The following is a 17,287-nucleotide window of genomic DNA, read 5'->3' as shown; positions in this document are numbered from 1 at the left end:
TCAGAAAGGAATACATTGTGCAAATGTAGTTTGGCACTGTTGCTAGCACATGGGGTGACCATTGCACACCGGTGTTCATTGATTGTGGCTTGGCATGTTAGCTTTGTTTTGCCATGAAACAGACTGTAAGGCAAGACGTCATGGTTCTACCCTACTCTATTGCTGATAAGACGGAAAGGTGAAAATAGGAGTGCAGAAGCTCACAGTTCCAGGGATTTCCTCCTGTGTTGGATGGTTGGGTCATGTAGATAGAGGGGAGTAAGACACCTGCGAGAAGAGTGACGTTACTCATTGCTCCAAGCCAGTTCACTGTGCAGGTGCTCCTACTGTTCAGTAAGTGTGACTTAAGAAGTCCACCACCAAGGTAAACTGAATGATACAAGCCAGGTTTATGCTGAGTGAAGATTACTGACGGAAGTCTTTGCAGTGATGCCATGAACTTGTTTCCAAACTAATTTAAAGTAAAGCTTGTGCTGACTGTTGCTGTTGAGCGCCCCTCGCACCAAGAAGGATGATGGTGTTGGGTTTACAGGGAGACAGCTGGACTGTGAAGTGAAATTTAACCAAGCGCTGATCTCATTGGCTAACGTGAAAAAAGTAATTTAGATTGGGGTCAATGATCTCGTGTATATCGCTATATAAAGCAGATAATGCTTTTGAGATGCCTTTCTCTGAATGCAACTTTCAAATTGTCCAAAAATCTATAAATAGAAAAAAAGACTTTAACTATCATATGGCCTTAAGCAGTCCATGAACTGTGTTTCTCAATTATTCTTCCAGTAAAATGGTGATAATTGTACCTACTTGCCTCACTGAAGGGTTGTGAGAATAAGTTGTTCGTAATCAGCTTGCAGGCTGAAAAAGGATGCCTTTTAAACATTCAGAAAGGGAAGGGAACAGTTAATGTTAATATTCACAAAAAAAGGAGCAGAGGGAGGAAAAGATCACAGTTAAAACTTGCTTCCTCAAGTGCCCTTTCTACTGTTTCCTCACCCAATATAGTAATCAATTCAGGTCAAAGTAAGCCCATGAAAACAATGCTAAGACACTCCTGGCAGATTTTTAAGGGCAGGCCAGCACTGCAGCAATGTCTGCTTGTGGCTTGTCAGGGTCAGTACAGGAAATGCACGCAGGAGCAGGGTTTGTTAATACAAGTGGAGGAAAAGAAGGCAACTCATCTGTTAACTGTTGCTTAACGTGAGTTTGGGCAGTACTCTTCCCAGGCCTTCTTGAACACACCCTGGCACCTGAGAACAATTTTATACGGAGCAGTTATGAGATACTGTGATTGATGTAGTTCTGCTAGCAAGCTGTAGCAACATTTATAAACTGCAGAGCTCCACAGATAGTAATACACTTGGTATTACAGGAAATGGGACACGGTTGCTTCACCTGTGCAATTAGTGAAGCAAGTTTCTGCATGATCATACACCCTTATACAAGCAAGAAATGGACAGAATGATCCTGTTGTCATCTGGACTCATCAAAATGCCATAGAGACAGTAAAGCATCACAAGACACTGGGCAAGATAAGAGAGTGTAAAATGCACTAGCTTCTTACAGTCAAATTCTGGGATACCTGTTCTGCCGTGTAAATAATTACAGCGCTGACAATGTTTGGGTTTTGGTATGGATGGTATCAGTTTAAGTCACTTCTGTTTGTATGGGAACACACATTATTCTCAAGTTTGCATCCACACAGAAAGGTCTTCGCTTTCTAAAATGTGTGTCTGTTCCCCAAGCTGAGGAGCTCTGGGAATGCTAGGCCTCTGCCTACAATCAAAATCCAATAATGCCAAATAGATGTAGAATAGTAGAGAGAAGTTAACATCTTGGTCAGGGCATCTAGTGTCAATGTTTTCTCATGTCCATCAGCCAAACAGCTGTCATTTCATTTTTCCCAGGCACTGAGTTAAACTGCTTGTGAATAGCATTACTTCTGTTCATTATCTCCTGTGCTACAGCCAAGGAACTTCATCTGCTTGGAACCAAAATTCATGGTCTCACTGGCCACACACTTCAGACTGCTGTGGTCAGCTTTTGCTTAAGCACTACCAAGTTTCACACCATCTGAATTTATGTTCTCTGCCAGTGATGCAGATTAGCTTTTTTCTAAGAGTTAAAATTGCAAAATATGCTGCATAAATATGATCATCTGACTTTTAAGAAGGTTTGTCAGAAATCAACTACGTATGTAGAAGGGGAAGCCAATGGAGTGTTAGCACTAAAATACCACCTACCATCTGGGGAGGGGCTTAGCATGCAGCGACAAAGCGAAGCCTGGGCATAAATTTGGAAATATTTCTCAAAGATGTTTAAAGGCATAACTCTAAAGACAAGCAGACCGCATAATGCTAGGACTTAAGTTAATGTTTGTAATGGGGAAAAGCTTCTGGTGGGGTAACACCAACTACAGTCTTGGTGACACAAACCCCAAAGTTCTGCCCTGACTGGAGGACTGGAAACAAAACCCTACTCCATTCTGAACTGGTTGCAAATCAGTACAGCACTTCAGTCCTGTCTGTTGTGCAAAAATGAGTTTTTTCTAGATCTGCTATGCTTTAAAAAGACAGAATAAAAATTTAAAAAACCCAACAACATAAAAGGATATCAGTTGGAAGAAAAAGTAGGAAATACATGTTGAACCTTAGGGAAGGAGCGAGAAGTTTGTTTTCTGCCCCATGTATTGCTGATGGCCTGGTTGGCACTTGTGCATCATAATCACAGCCATTAGAGATACACAAGTGTATGCTGCTGATATTCTCAGTAAAGCTCTTAGCCAGTAATGACTCCTAGTGCTGCACTTCATTACATATCAGCAGAAACATGTAATTCTATGGGCCAAACATTCCTGCCCATTGCTGTGCCAGCATGCCGCTCATTCATTTCAGTGAGAAATCCAGCTTGCAGAGCAGTGATCAGAATTTCTATGTTCGGTAAGCTGCACACACGGTGTTTATTGCAAGCCAGATACACATGGGTTTTGTAAAAAATGACAACATGCCCCAAACCTGTACAGCACATGGCTATATTTCCAAACAATCTTGCCACATATTTTGTTGTAAGAATGACATTCTTACAACATATTCTGGTGACTTTCAGGATTTATGAAGGGCTGCACCTCCCTGACTTGATCCACTTTTCCTGTTGCCTACCCAAGCTAGTTCTGTAACAACAAACATTTCTTGTTTTGTTTCTGGTTGTGGTTGTGTTGGGTTTTTTTTTAAATTCTGACCTCTGCTTTTTGTTCTCATGCTTTACCACCCTTTAATTTCATCCTCTTTTTCGCTACGGAATCCCCCTTCTCTTTGCAATTATGTGGAGTGAGATCTTTTCTCCTTTATAGCAGACCTAAGGCAAGAGTGATAAAAAAGGGCTTGAAAAAATCCTGTATCTAGCCAGGAGAGGATTTCTTCCATGCAGGCACTTCAGAAGACAGATTTCTGAGCCATGGATCTCCTCAGAAACGCTTCCCTGCAGCAGACCAGGGCTGGGGATGGTACGGAAGCTAGGTCAAGCTGTGTGTGCTAAGGAGGGTCTAAGCTGACCTGTAGCATGTAGGAACATGCCAGAGGCTTTCTGAGCTTCAGCTGGTCTTCCAGAGCTAAGTACCTGGAGAGCCTGCAGCTACCATGATCTTCTTTTTGCCTGGCCCACACCTATGGCAGACAATCTCCAACACTGTATTTTAAGTATGACTTACGATGTACTTGATTTTATTGTGATTTGTATCACTAAGGCTGGAGTGCCTCGGCTAGCTCTCTTCAGAAATCAAGGGGCTGCAAAGGGATCTCAAATGGGAAGTAAGAGAGATTAAGTTGGACTGAAATGGAAAAATTACTTGGTCATATCACAAAGTTTAGCCAGTGTGTGCTCTTGAATGTTGAATAGGAACACAGCACAAAGTGACTGGACTGCTGGAAATTTCAGCCTCAAGCTACAGAGAGTAGCAAGAGAACAAGGGTCTGTGTGCTGTGTCAGTAAATGCACGTGTAAGTATCTGAAAGTGAGTGTTGGCCACAAGAGAGTGCTTAGACAGCAGGGTTCCTGGCGAGAGGTAGGTCTTGAGGTCCTTCAGGCTCTTAAGGTCAAATTAGCTCTTTGAAAACGTTGCTTCTCATTCTGATTTCACTACTCAAGGTGCCTACATAAAACACATCAAACTATGACAAGCCTCTCTTGCTGACTTCTAGAGTATTCAGTCTTTTCTTTTCAAGTAGGCATCTCCCTCTCTCTTATTTTAAGGTCACCTCTGCCCTGTTTCCCGGGAATGGATCTCCTCCAGCTGTGAGATGGGAGTGATCTTCTGAAGAGAGAGACAGAAAAGCAGGTTCAGAGCATGGTGTCCACTACAGGGCAGGTGTGGGGCAGCACAGTAAAAGGCAAGGGCAAGGGCAGGCTCTTCCAAGTCAGACGGGCACTTTACTCTTATATCCGCATGTGAAAGGATTGAGGTTCATGAAAAAGAGAATTAGAGGAGTGCACAGCTAGTACAGCACACAAAAAAAAGAGCAGAGTATTTGGGGAGCACTTATTTTGCTTGGGGACATCCCAGATGTTAAGGGTAGGGAAGCCAAAAGTTGAATCCATAGTCAGTAATCTACATATGGCACAGAAAAAGATGTGTGGCATTTGCAATACCAGTATCTCACTTCATATTACCTCTCTACTTTGGAGAAGTCCTGGTGTCACTTCGGCACTGAATATGAGCACAGTTCTTGGGTAGAAGAGTTTTTTAAAATGTTGTCTCCTTTGCAGTTCCAAAGAGAATGCACAGTGCCACTGAACCTCTGTACATTAGGTAGATCTGGTGCTTTATGAGAATGGGAAAGCTGGCTGTTATACAGATTCCCATTCAGTAAAATGAGTGAGCTAGAAAGGTAAGAGAAGTGCAGCAAGCTTTGGGACAAAAGGGGGAAAGCACCTGAGGTATCTTATGTATATCAGAAAAGAACGGCAGTATCAAGCTACTAAACTAAGAAGCAGACCTCAGTATAATAAAATAAAATTATTCTCCATGCTTGTCTCTTAAAAAAAGCCTCAATTTATTGGAGCCAGCAGTACGAACCATGCAATATTAGCAACTTTCTTAGAAAGTACAACAAAGAAATTCTATTTTAATGAAAAAATTTTGCAAAACACTTCAATTTTGCAATAACCTGCAGAATCAGTAAGTGTCTTAAGTGTGTTGTAACAAATATTTAATATCTCCCATGTTCTGAAACCGTTGTTTTGCTGATAAAATACTCTGAAGCTTCTGAGAACCATTTCACTGGTCAACCAATGCATTCACTGAAACTGCACTTGCTTTTCAGCTGGGAAAAAACAGAAGAACCCAGAAAAGTGCCTAGTGCAAATGGACACAGAGGTTGCTCTCTTAAGAAGGACATGATTTCAAATAAAGCCCTAATTTAATGGTGTGTAAGAAAGGGATTTTGTACCTCTAATACAATAATACTTTTATAATTTTGTATGGTTTGTATTTCCAAGTACAATGCTACTACTTGCATTCTTACATACTCCAGAATTACCGTAACAAAACTGATTCAGCTACTGTGCTTAAACATGTGGTTTAAGATATGCTCTTTTATTTGTTACATCGCTGTAGACAGACTATGAAATGGATTTCTGATGGCATCTCTATACTCCACTCTATTAAAACTAACTCTATGTTCATTGTAACCTTAATTTCCCTTATTTATCCCCTTTTCTTTGCTTATAGTCTTTCTAGTATCATAGTATCATGGCTAAAGTCTGACCAGAAGCTCCTTGAGGAACTGTCTTGTCTCTTTGTAGTATGTACCACAGAGTGTATGACATAGAGTAGAAATGAAATTTTAGTAAAGAATCTAGAAGATTTTGCGTGTAAGTAGCCACATGAATTATAACATGGTTCTATCACATTGCACATTTGTAATTTGTGTTAATTGGAAATGGTAGCCTTGGGAATTATTTTCCTAACCCTCAGAAATGTGGGTAAAACCTAGGAACAATATATATGAGGAAGGCTGTTCATGTTTGTTGTGTTTAAGGAAATAATAATGTGTTGAGCAAAGGTTCAATTCCCTATGTATAGGTAAAGTGGGAAAAGATGAAATTAATTCAACATGATCAGATGTGAAACGTCCTATATTTCAGATACTACAGTGAGACTCATGAGAGCAGCATATGGTTTTGTTCTGTTTCAGTCTTTGCACAAGAAGGTACACTGAGGTTTCTTTAAAACATCAGAAAATTTCTAGGATAAACAATGAAAATCTCAGTAATGCTGTGGGCATGCAGCATGGACTTATTTTAAGCTATTTTTAAATATTTTAAAATATTTTTTAAAGTATTGTCAAACTACAGTTTGAACTGAACATAGTTCATACTGAACATAGATCCACTGTAGTCAGGGTTCAATTCTCCCCAACAACTGACAGTGCATTGCTTCAGTCTGGAAGCACCTTTTGGGACACCATTCACAACAGTTCTGGACATGCTGCTTACTTGTTTGCTTTACTGGTACTTGGTCATGGAACACTATATTTAATGCATAATAGCACGAATGAACATATAATAGCATCCTATCCACCCCTGAACCCAGGACCTAGTTATGTATCTGTCCTTTAAATCAGAAAATATTAACAGATAAGGTAAAACACAGCAGAGTCATTTATGTTGCTTTTCCCAGAATTAGGTAAATATTGCAGAAGTATTCACAACTATAATTAAACATTCCTTAACCAATTGACTTTGATTGTGACAACTTTTTCACACTGTCTTGATATTTAGCTGTCTCCATGCGAGACTGAATACCTGTAGTCAACAAATCCAGAAGAATAGTTGGGAGTTCTCTTGCTGGAGCCTTGATGCTAACAGAGCTACAACCTGCCAATGTCTTAGTAAACTTCTATCGCTGTGCCTGACCCTGCCTGTAGGACACCAATGGCCTGTGCTTTGACTTCTTACTAATAGGTTTCCCTAGAGATGCTTGGGGAGGTTGCATTCAGACCCTGCATGGTGTGCCTACTCCCCGCGAAGGATTTAGCACCTGCTCCCTATTACCTATGGATGGAGAGAAGCACTGTAGTCAATCCATCCCAGCTTCTTTGGCCACACATCCCTCTAACCAAAGAGTAAGTGGGTATGTGAATATCAGAAGCAGCCAGAAAAGTCCAAGTTTTTCTTTTTTGCCTTTTGGGAAAACTGATTACTTCATGTCATGCATAGCTTTATTGTCCCATGGGAGTTTGTTTACCAGCTCCACTCTTGTGGGTAGATAACTGTGAAAAGACTCAGTGGCGACTAAGTTCCTGTTGGAAATAGTCTGGAGTTTCTTTTGAAGCCACACCTGTGTGTATGATATAAGCCTCCTGAGCCTCCTGAGCCTCCTGCTTTCTCATCTCATTGAGCAACAGGACATGTCACACCCTGATGAAAAGCAAGGCAAGGCAGTATTGAGCACACAAACACACATGCAAGAAAACGAATGCCTTTAGGCTGCTGGGCAACATTGTCCATTTAGCCCTATCTGATATTTGCACCCCCACACACGCACACATACACAATATTTGTTGCCCGAGTAATATTTCTTTTTTGTTTCAGAAGGAAAAATAAAGAAAGGGCAAAGGCAAGGTTTCCAGGTAGGTGTACAGAGTCAGCTGAAGACAAAATGCCTAATGGTTTCTACAGATGCCCAGGTCTGTAAAGGTGTGATACACTGAAACAGAATATAGTATTTCCATATCCAAAGTTACACAATTACATGCCTGAAAAGAACCTTTAACTGTAATAAAAAACAGAGCAAGTCACTAAGAAATGGATGAGAAGATACAACCTTGTAATAGCCCCTTTCAGAGGATGTAGTAATTTGTAGACACTTGCTTCCTACTTACCAAACTCAGTCACACCTTACACTGACACCATGGGGTTGGAATACATGATGCAGGGAAACGATGACTCATGGTGGTGAGTATGCAGAATGAACCTGTCACTTGTGTTTCACAAAATCCACCCAGTTGTGATTTACTGGTGAAGGACCAAACTTCTTGTCCTCGGGCAAAGGGCACAGCAGCTGTGTCTCCCAGACATGGTGCCAACACTTCCACAACATCCAAGCCTACCCAAGGGAAGGCCTATTCAAGGGCAGTTTTGTCTACACAGGGCTTTTTGGCACAGACAGAGGAGAAGAAGGACAAAATCAAGTGCTAACCCTGTGGCTTTCACTTTCACATTCTGTGCTGAGGTCTCGAAAGAAAGTGGGGGAAGTTGCTCAGTCATCTGTTCACTTTCTTCAATACATGAAACAGACTTGTCCAGAACAAGACAAAACTTTGATGAATACTGCAGCTGTCCCACTGTTTTTTCCTTGATGTCCAGGTTGACACAACCAGGTTGACAACCAATGTTGACACAACAGCAACCAGCTGCTTCTATTTCTGTTCCTGGCAAAACGCTGCTCTTACAAATGTAAGCATGCCTGATGACAGACACTGGTGGTTGCTAAGGGCAGTTGATTCCAGAAGCAGGTGAGTATATATTCCATTTCAGAGGCATAATTTTGGATGCCATTCTGCCATTCATCCATACCAAATCAAATTAATTCCTGTCTGTACATCTTTATATAAGTCGCTCTCTGGGTCAATGACAAGAACTGAACTGGGAAAAAAATTCCTGAGCAAAAGCAGAAGTCACTACATGAAAAGACCATGATGCTAAGGGCTCTAGTAATCCTGCATCTCTTCTAAGTAGTAGTTCCCAGTATGCACCCCGTTCACACAACACCTAAGAACGTAAAGTTTACAATAAAAAATAAAAACATGTTCTGCTTAGGGAAAGGAAAATCTGTGTAGAATTTTATAAAAACACTATTTAAAAAGCAGGGGTTCTCAGACTTTTCTCAGAGCTGCCTCCTTTGCAATGCATCAAAGCTCAGCCTTCTTTCTCACCTTCTGTGTTCTTAATTACAAGAATATTCCATTGCAAAGAAATTTAGAAGAGCATTAAACTGTGGGGCTTTTGTGATGGCCTTAAGTGGTAGCTGAAACTTGTTAATTTCCCCATCAGATTTCCCCACTTTCTTAAGGAGTAACTCATGTCAAGCAGGATGTAACAACACAACTAAAGATGATCTTTTACTTACCAAGAACCTTAAAATGCTATGGAAATGCTGAATATATTTAGAAACAGAAACTCAGATAACATTGGTTATCTAAAGAGAAACTTAAAACTCTGGTTTCAAACTGTGCCTGTCTAGACTCAATGTATATTAGTCTTCTGAGCCACTTAACAGCTGCTTCACTGTGACAGTGGTAATTAAATAAGCATAGCAGAAATACAAAGGACCACAAAGACATCACAGGAAACTTGGCAGCTCACACATGTCAGGTCACCATGTTAGTTACTCATTGACATTTCTTCTAACTGGGTGCTTGTCCCTGTGCAAAGCCAGAGCTTGTAACTACTGTGGAAAATGGGCATAGCTCAGAATAGATGATCCCTGTGATCTGCGCAAGCATGGTGAGAACATTTAAGAACATCACATAAATGTGAAAATGGCTGTGCAACTGCAAGCCCACAAGACAGTGGTTCTATCCTGCTAGAAAAAAACCACAACAAAACATTTCTCTAAAGTAGCAGATCTGGACTACGCTATAAGCACATTTTGGGACAGCAGAGCTTCTTAGGTACAGGGGCCTGTTCTTGCAACTCCTTCAAACAGCAGGTATAGAAATGCAGGTACTGCTTTTGCAGGTTGTGTACCTGCATTTGACATGGTTAGTAAGAGGTGCTCCTGAGAAAGAATCAGAAAAACCTGCTTAGGGTTGTGCTGAAATATTATTTACTCAGCAGTTTTTATCAAGTTTCTGTCAGTAAAGCTCTATTTTTGAGCTTGGTTTCACAGAAAAAGGAAACTGGGATGTCAGAAAGGGAAGTGGTAAAATGGAGAAACAGCAGCAAAAGCTAAGTGAGCAACTCTGGAATAATTCATATTTGATCAAGTGAAATGTTGTGTTATTAACTATTTAGAAATAACCGTTCATAAAACACTGAAATAATAGCCACTAAAATAGTTTTTTAAAGAGCACTCTGAAAAAGCCAGATTATTTTTCCTCTTAACAATTTTAGCAGTGTATCTTTGTCCTCAGGCTGCACTGTCCTCAGCTTCTTTTAGCAGCACCCAGGCAAAGACTGGACAAGTCAAACTGCCCCTTCCAATCCTGCTCTGAATCTGTGACTCTCTGGGATGAGAACCAAGCATACAGGTAGAAAGGATGTCTTGGGAGTTCTGGCTACTCATACATAACGTTTCTTTTCATTTCAGTCTGCACCTCCATTCAGATTCTGGGAGATTGCTGGAAAATACTCACAGGTATCAGGAAGGAGATCTCAGCACTCAACAACGGGAGTGCAGTGATTCCTGAAGGCTTGGCAACTGTGCAGTGGTTGGGAAAGACACAAATACAGCTCGTATCTTCTCAGGCACTTAGGCAAGAGACATTCCTTAAGCATACCGCTGATGAAGCCAGTGGAGTATGCTGTGATTCTAGCCATTGAGACATGGGTAGGAAACTGTGAGATGTCTTGATGACTACATTCAATCATAAGAGATATCTTGTAGTCAACGTCTCAGTTGTGCACTTGAGAAATTGACAGGCACTCTGCTTCAAGGTGGGGCTGAACCTGATTTCTAAGCCAGATACCTTTCTAAAGCACATATTTCTTCCACTCCTCTAATGCTCAGGTGCTTTGATAAGGACAAAAACATCTTTATGATTTTGGTCGCCTCCTGGCCAAGGCAGTTTTGCTTCCAGGTTCTCATGGCTGTAGTAGTGAGAAAGAACTGGGGGCTTTCCAGCTGCTCCTGGATCTGCTTCCACTGAACTTGGGAACCACCTCCCACCCCAGCCACCATTTTTTGTACCATAGGTGTCCAGTGTTAGGGCCTAGAAGTGCACCAGTTGCTTTCTTAAGGACTTAATGTCTGTGTTGGTATCTATAGGTACATCTAGCTATATTATTTGTATCTACTCATATTCTTGGAGCATCAAATATTTGTTGCTGGAAGCATCAAACATTAACTTTAAATCTAGTGTCATATTCAGTCATGAGACATCACTGCTTAACACGCTGCTTCTGTGGATGGATTCTGTTCCCTCTGTTGTTTTCCCTTGATTTCACTCTTTTTGGCTCTTGCTCTCAGCTTACAAAAGCATTAACATTTTTGGTCCTCTAGCCCGAGGGGATCCTCTGACCCCAGTTTCTGTTCTGTTGCTCCCAGACCAAAGTCATTCTCCCCTCCCATTCTAGCCATTGCTGCATGCCTTTAGTTCCTAACTCCCTGAAAAACTTTCTCTTTGAAATTCTGCTCTTAACTGCCCTGGACTGGGTTAATAAGAGTGCAACAGTTTCACTGCAGAAAAGATCACTACATGCTAATAACCTTGAGTGCTTGGGTCCAACAACTGGAAAAAGAAACTTGACTATATGTTTCTATTGGTAGTGTGCTTTTTAACTTGCACTCAGCATTTATTTATGGGAGATTTTTATTTACAAGAATGTTTGTATTGATGGAAACTCTCAGACACTCTTCCATTGAATGAATACTTGCTATTCCATAAGTTATGCAAGATTTACCTATCATCTAATCAATCTGCAATATTGTTTGATTCTCCTCCTTACCTTTATAAAACTGAATTGTCCATACAGGACATTAATCATTATGAGGTAATGTCAACGGCCATTTGAGCACCATGAATAAAGAAATAAATTAGAGACAGAGTGAAAAGTCCATGCATACTGTGTATCTGACTGGGATAATGAACAATAACCTTTTTTTTTTTTTTTTAAAGATACTTTTGAAAAAATCAAAGTTTATTTTTGAGAACTACTAATGAAAAACATAAATTTTAACCACTATCTAAACAGAGTGAAATGTTTTAAGACTTAATGACCCATGCTTTCTCTCTCTATGTTCATATTCAGTACTGCTCTAAAGTATTTTTTGGTCATAAAAACCCAATTATATTTTGACATATATTCTGATCAGCATGTAGAATTCCACGGACATACCTGCAAATAGACTTAGCTCTTAAAGGGAAGTAGTTTGCTTAATATTCCTTAGAGGGGTGACTTTTAAACACTGGAATGCAGAGACTATTTCTGAAACAAAGCCAGCCCCCCAAAATTAGAGGATTTACAGCTTAAAAAAACAAACCTGAGCCTACAAATATATATATACATATATATATATACACACCCACACCCACCATTTCCTTTTGTACCTCAGATATCCTTGTATATGAAGGATTCACATAAATTCCATGAGGAAAACTTCAGGTGTGAAAAATATCACAGATATTGAGTTGTTTCAGCCAGATGCTCTCACCGCCGATGACCACCCCCCACCCCTTGTTCTTAGATCACCACACAGGGAGACTTGGCCATCTTCCTTAGCCTGTGGCTCAGCAATAATTGAAATACTGTGGCCAGATGGTTTTGTTTGGAGGTGGGCATAGCATGATATTCCCCAGAAGGAGCATGTAATTTGTTTATAGGACATTACATTGTTTTAAAAGCAAAAGAAAACACCGGTGTGTAGATTTTTTTGTAGTAGTCTGCATAATGGAAAATAATGTCTTTTCATGTTAGAGAGATCATCCTTGACTGAAAATCTCACAACAGAAATGAATGGAGACAAGGAAAGGTAAAGAATAATTAAAAAAAAGGACAGATGAAAATGGAAAAATTATCTGTCAACATTTACTTATAACAAATCCACATTGATCTTGCTCATTGATAACTGGAAGTTAAAAGAAACTCTGCTGTACCTAACAGGGGACAAGACAGAGCAAACATGCATGGAGGTGGGCCTTGGAGAACAGATCCCTGTGAAACATGGCAGAACATAGTCTACAAAGCAAGCAGAGATTGACTAAGTTTGTATAGAAAGAGAATCAGAAATCTGGAGGACAAGAAGACTGGGCAAGGCAGGAGAAAGAGCCATTAAAATGCAAGGAAGATTGAGCTCTGCTGGGCCTCAAGAGTGGGACCGCTGCTGAAGGTGGGAGGGTACCTAGTGACAAGGGACATGGAGAAGACTGAAGTACTCGGTGCCTACCTTCAGCAGAGGAGGATCAGGTTAGGGAACATTGAACTGCACTGGAAACATATATAACCATTGGATCTAGGATGCATACATCCTGAGGGAGCTGGCCGATGTCACCATAAGGGCACTTTTGACTGTCTTTGAAAGCTCAGGCAGATCAGCGCAGGTTCCTGAGGACTAGGAGAAAGCAAATGTCCCTCCTGTTTTCCAGAAGAGCAAGAAGTTAGTGCCAGGAAGCTACAGTCTGATTAGCCTCACCTCAGTCCCTGGAAACAATTTCTAAACATACGATGAACAAAAAGGTGATTGGGAGTAATCAGCATGGATTATGCAGGGGGAACCATGCTTAACCAACCTGATAGCCTTCTATGACCAAATGACTGGTTTGGTGAACAAGGAGTGATACCTGGATGTTGTGAATCTGAACTTTAGCAAGGCTTTTAACACTGTCTCCCATAATATCCTCATAGACAAACTATTCAAGATAAGAACTAGATAAGGGTATGGTGAGGTAGACAGAAAGTTGGCTGAACAGCCAAGTCCCAAGCCTTGTGATCAGTGGCAAGAAGTCCAGCTGGAGGCCAGTCATATTGGAGTGCATCAGGGGTCAACAGTGGGGCTAATGCTGTTTGACACCTTCGTTAATGGCAGGATGCACCCTCAGAAAGCTTGCCCATGATACAAAACTGGGAGGAGCAGCTGATACCGTACATGGGCGAACTGCCACCCAGAGGGCCTCTGACAGGCAGGAGAAATGGGCTGACAGGACCATGTAAGTTCAAGAAAGAGAAATGCCAAATCCTGCATCTGGGGAGGAACAAACCCAGGCACCAGCACACAGAGGCCAACTGTCTGGAAGGCAGCTTTGCACAGAAGGACCTGGGGGTGCTGGTGGACACAAAGTTGACCATAAGCAGCAGCATGCCCTTTTGACAAAGAAGGCCAACAGCATTCTGGTTTGCACTGGTATGCATGTTGCCACTACAGGAGAGGCATGGACACAGTGGAGTGAGACCAGCTGAGGGCCACAAAGATGACATAGGGATTGGGGCATCTGACATACAAGGAGAGGCTGAGAGAGCTGGGATCGTTCAGCCTGGAGGAGACTCCAGAGAATGTTACCAATGTACACAAATACCTGGTTGGGGGGAGTAACGAAGTCGGGAGATAGACTCCAAACTGGGCAAGCTGCCCTAATTGACCCTGCTTGAGCAGTAGGTCATCTCCGGAGGCCTCTTCCCAACTCAACTATTCCGTGACACTGTGAAATTACTTACTTTGGTTTCCTAAATTTAATTCTTTTCCAAATATTCCATAGTTTAATGCTGACTGCATAAGCATAACTGTTTTCAGCAGCAATACTTGGGAGAAGGTTTATAGGTTAGTGTAGACCTGGATCATCAGTTTCTCAAGAAAGATACCATGTAACTGAAACATTTGCATGGAACTTACAATATTGTTTGAGATTTATTTTTTTTAAAGTGCTTTCACATTCTCTTCCAAAAAGATTTCTGAAGAGGTAGTGAAGCCTCATTCCTCACAGGTCTATACTCTGAGGTCTCACTGCAAGATGTAGGTTTTACCTTTTCCATTCTTGGGCATTTGTAAGAGCTCTGGTGTCTTTAATTTTTCTGGTGTTTAATTTGTTGAGACACTCTACCAGATGAGAGACAGCCAGTGCTACGGCTAGCCTAGAACTGCATTTTTTACACCGCATGGGCCGCTTTACACATGCTGATTATATAGCTTGTTACTGCCAAACTAAAGAGGATATTGGTAGAGTTGCCCAATAAGTTTGGTCTCTCTCTCTCTCCCCCCTACTAAAGAGGCTTTTCCACAATACTTACAAGTGCTTTAAGATTTGAATAAAATTCTGAACTCACTTAGGCAGGAAGACTAACAGGTGGAGAGCAATTTGATACATTTCTATATAAAATCCAACTAATGGCGGCATACTTTTTTTTCATCATCTAAATAAAGATTTAGACAAGAGGAAGCTCCAAGAGAGAATGTTTGTATAATAATAAATATGCTGAGCAGTAATATATGCACTTCTTTGATTTAATTCAAATAAAAGGAATAAAAAAGGTATTTTAATAAAAGGTTACTAATACATATCCAACATCCTGCTTGGCCTTGGAGGCAGACTTTTCAGAGTTTGAATTATTAAAACTTAAAACAATTCCAATATATATTCCCTTTATAATAAGGTACTTTACAAAGCAGTTTCAGACTGCAGATGCATGAATGGATCTAATCATTATGCACAGGGAAAACTTACACTGTCTGTCCCCTTATTTCCATATTTTCATAAAGAAAAATGCACAAAACCAAGAGCAAGCTAATTTGTTCTTGCCTTCTATTTGCCCAGAACCTCAGTGATATCATTCTGAACAGAAACAGTAATAGCACAGTAAACTGGGGAGCGCATACTTGGAAGTACCAACAAAGGCACACAGAAGCTGTGAAACACTCCATGTAAAATACATTTTTAACAGGAATTCAGGTGACAAACTGTTTTGCCATCTGAAGATGGAGAACTAAATCACAATCTTCTCTCTTCAAAGCTTATGTAAATGATGGGTTTTGACAGAAACTCTGATGGTTTGGGAGGAAACTGAAAAATCTGTGTAGGGGTTTAAGCTTCTACAGATATACTATACTAATTAGAGAAACTTTTGTCAGTCTGGTTTCCACAGTCTTCTCAGAACTAATACCAGCATCACTACAGGTTAACACATTCATGTTTCTTTGCTAATGATCTAAATATTCTAAATAAACATATGCATTTCTATCAGTTCAAAATGATATAAGAATGTTTATATTGCATAATTGCTGTTGGAACAAGAAGTTTCATATCTAGGCCATTTAGGACCCTTAGGAAGGAGATTTCTATTAAATCTTTTCCAGTCTGCAACAAAGCCACACTCAAGCACTGCTAACTAAATTCATCAATATTTTGGCAAAATAATGAATGAACCAAGAACAGTAGCTGTATAGCACATCGCAGGATTGGTTTTTTATTTGTTTTTAATTTAAACACAGTACACATCAGCGTAAGTCCAAGGCATTTGATTAAAACACCAGGGTGTATCATGCCTCTGGGGCACGATGAGGCATCTTTGAAGAGGCAGCAGATTTGTACTATCTGAAGAACACTGCTCTCTGTGAATCACTGCACTCCACACTAACAGAGGGGAGACCAGGAGCATGTCCTCTACAACTGAACTGTCACAGCTCCAGATGGCCCCTTGTTCCAGGGAACCCTTACTCTTTTCCCCCCCACTAAGCTTAAGATACCTGCTTAAAGAATCCATATGGCAGGGTTTGACTACAGAAGTTACTCAGATCGAAGGCCTTGACCTACCTGACTTTCCTCCACCATGCTCCCAAAGAATCTCCTCAAAGTACATTGGAGATTGTGATTCTAAACCAGACATCAACCTGAGTGCTGGTGCTGCAGCTTTTTACTCTAAACCCCTTATGAGAGGTAAGTCCTTTCTCCCCATACAACAAAGCCAGAAGAACAGAATGCTGTCCCGGAAGGGAATGGCAGAAAGATGGTTCCTTTGCTAAACCAAAGTTATTTATGCCGTCTTGGCATTTTCCTGCATAATGTTGTTTTGAGGACTGCTAATTCATCGGTATGGTTTGCTGGAGTATAGGAGCCAACAGCAAGTTAAATAACCTTTGTTCACTTTATTTATGAAGAAGCCTCAGCAAAGTTTGTTTGCATGGAGCCATTGAGCCTAACTATTGCAAAACAAGCAGCCTGTCAATGTAATCTCCCAGGTAAACACCCACTAGGACAAAGAATAAGTTTTACTGCTTCAGCTCAATACTTCTTCAAAATGAGAAAAAGTTTAATAAACTGTGATTATTTGCTCAACTCACTATTAAAGATAAGCCCTCGATCTTCTTAAATTCACTGTATTGTCCTATTTTAATGCACGATACTGTTTTGCATAGGCTGTTTCTGCCTTGGAAGAGAGAAGCAGCCCAACCAGATAAGGGTAATATCAGCTATATTCTAACAATTTATACATATCAGCTCATAATTCTCTGGCTAGACTAGTCTTCCAACAGTGTCGAAATTGAGCATGACAACCAAAACCATGGCTTAAAAATGTATATAAAGCTCACTGAGGCAACTTCAAGTCAATGTAAATGTGATTGTTAAGACTAACAGCAGGAACA

Source organism: Falco rusticolus, chromosome Z (genome assembly GCF_015220075.1).
Source record: "Falco rusticolus isolate bFalRus1 chromosome Z, bFalRus1.pri, whole genome shotgun sequence".
Classification (NCBI taxonomy): domain Eukaryota; kingdom Metazoa; phylum Chordata; class Aves; order Falconiformes; family Falconidae; genus Falco; species Falco rusticolus.
Note: the sequence above shows the minus strand (reverse complement) of the source record.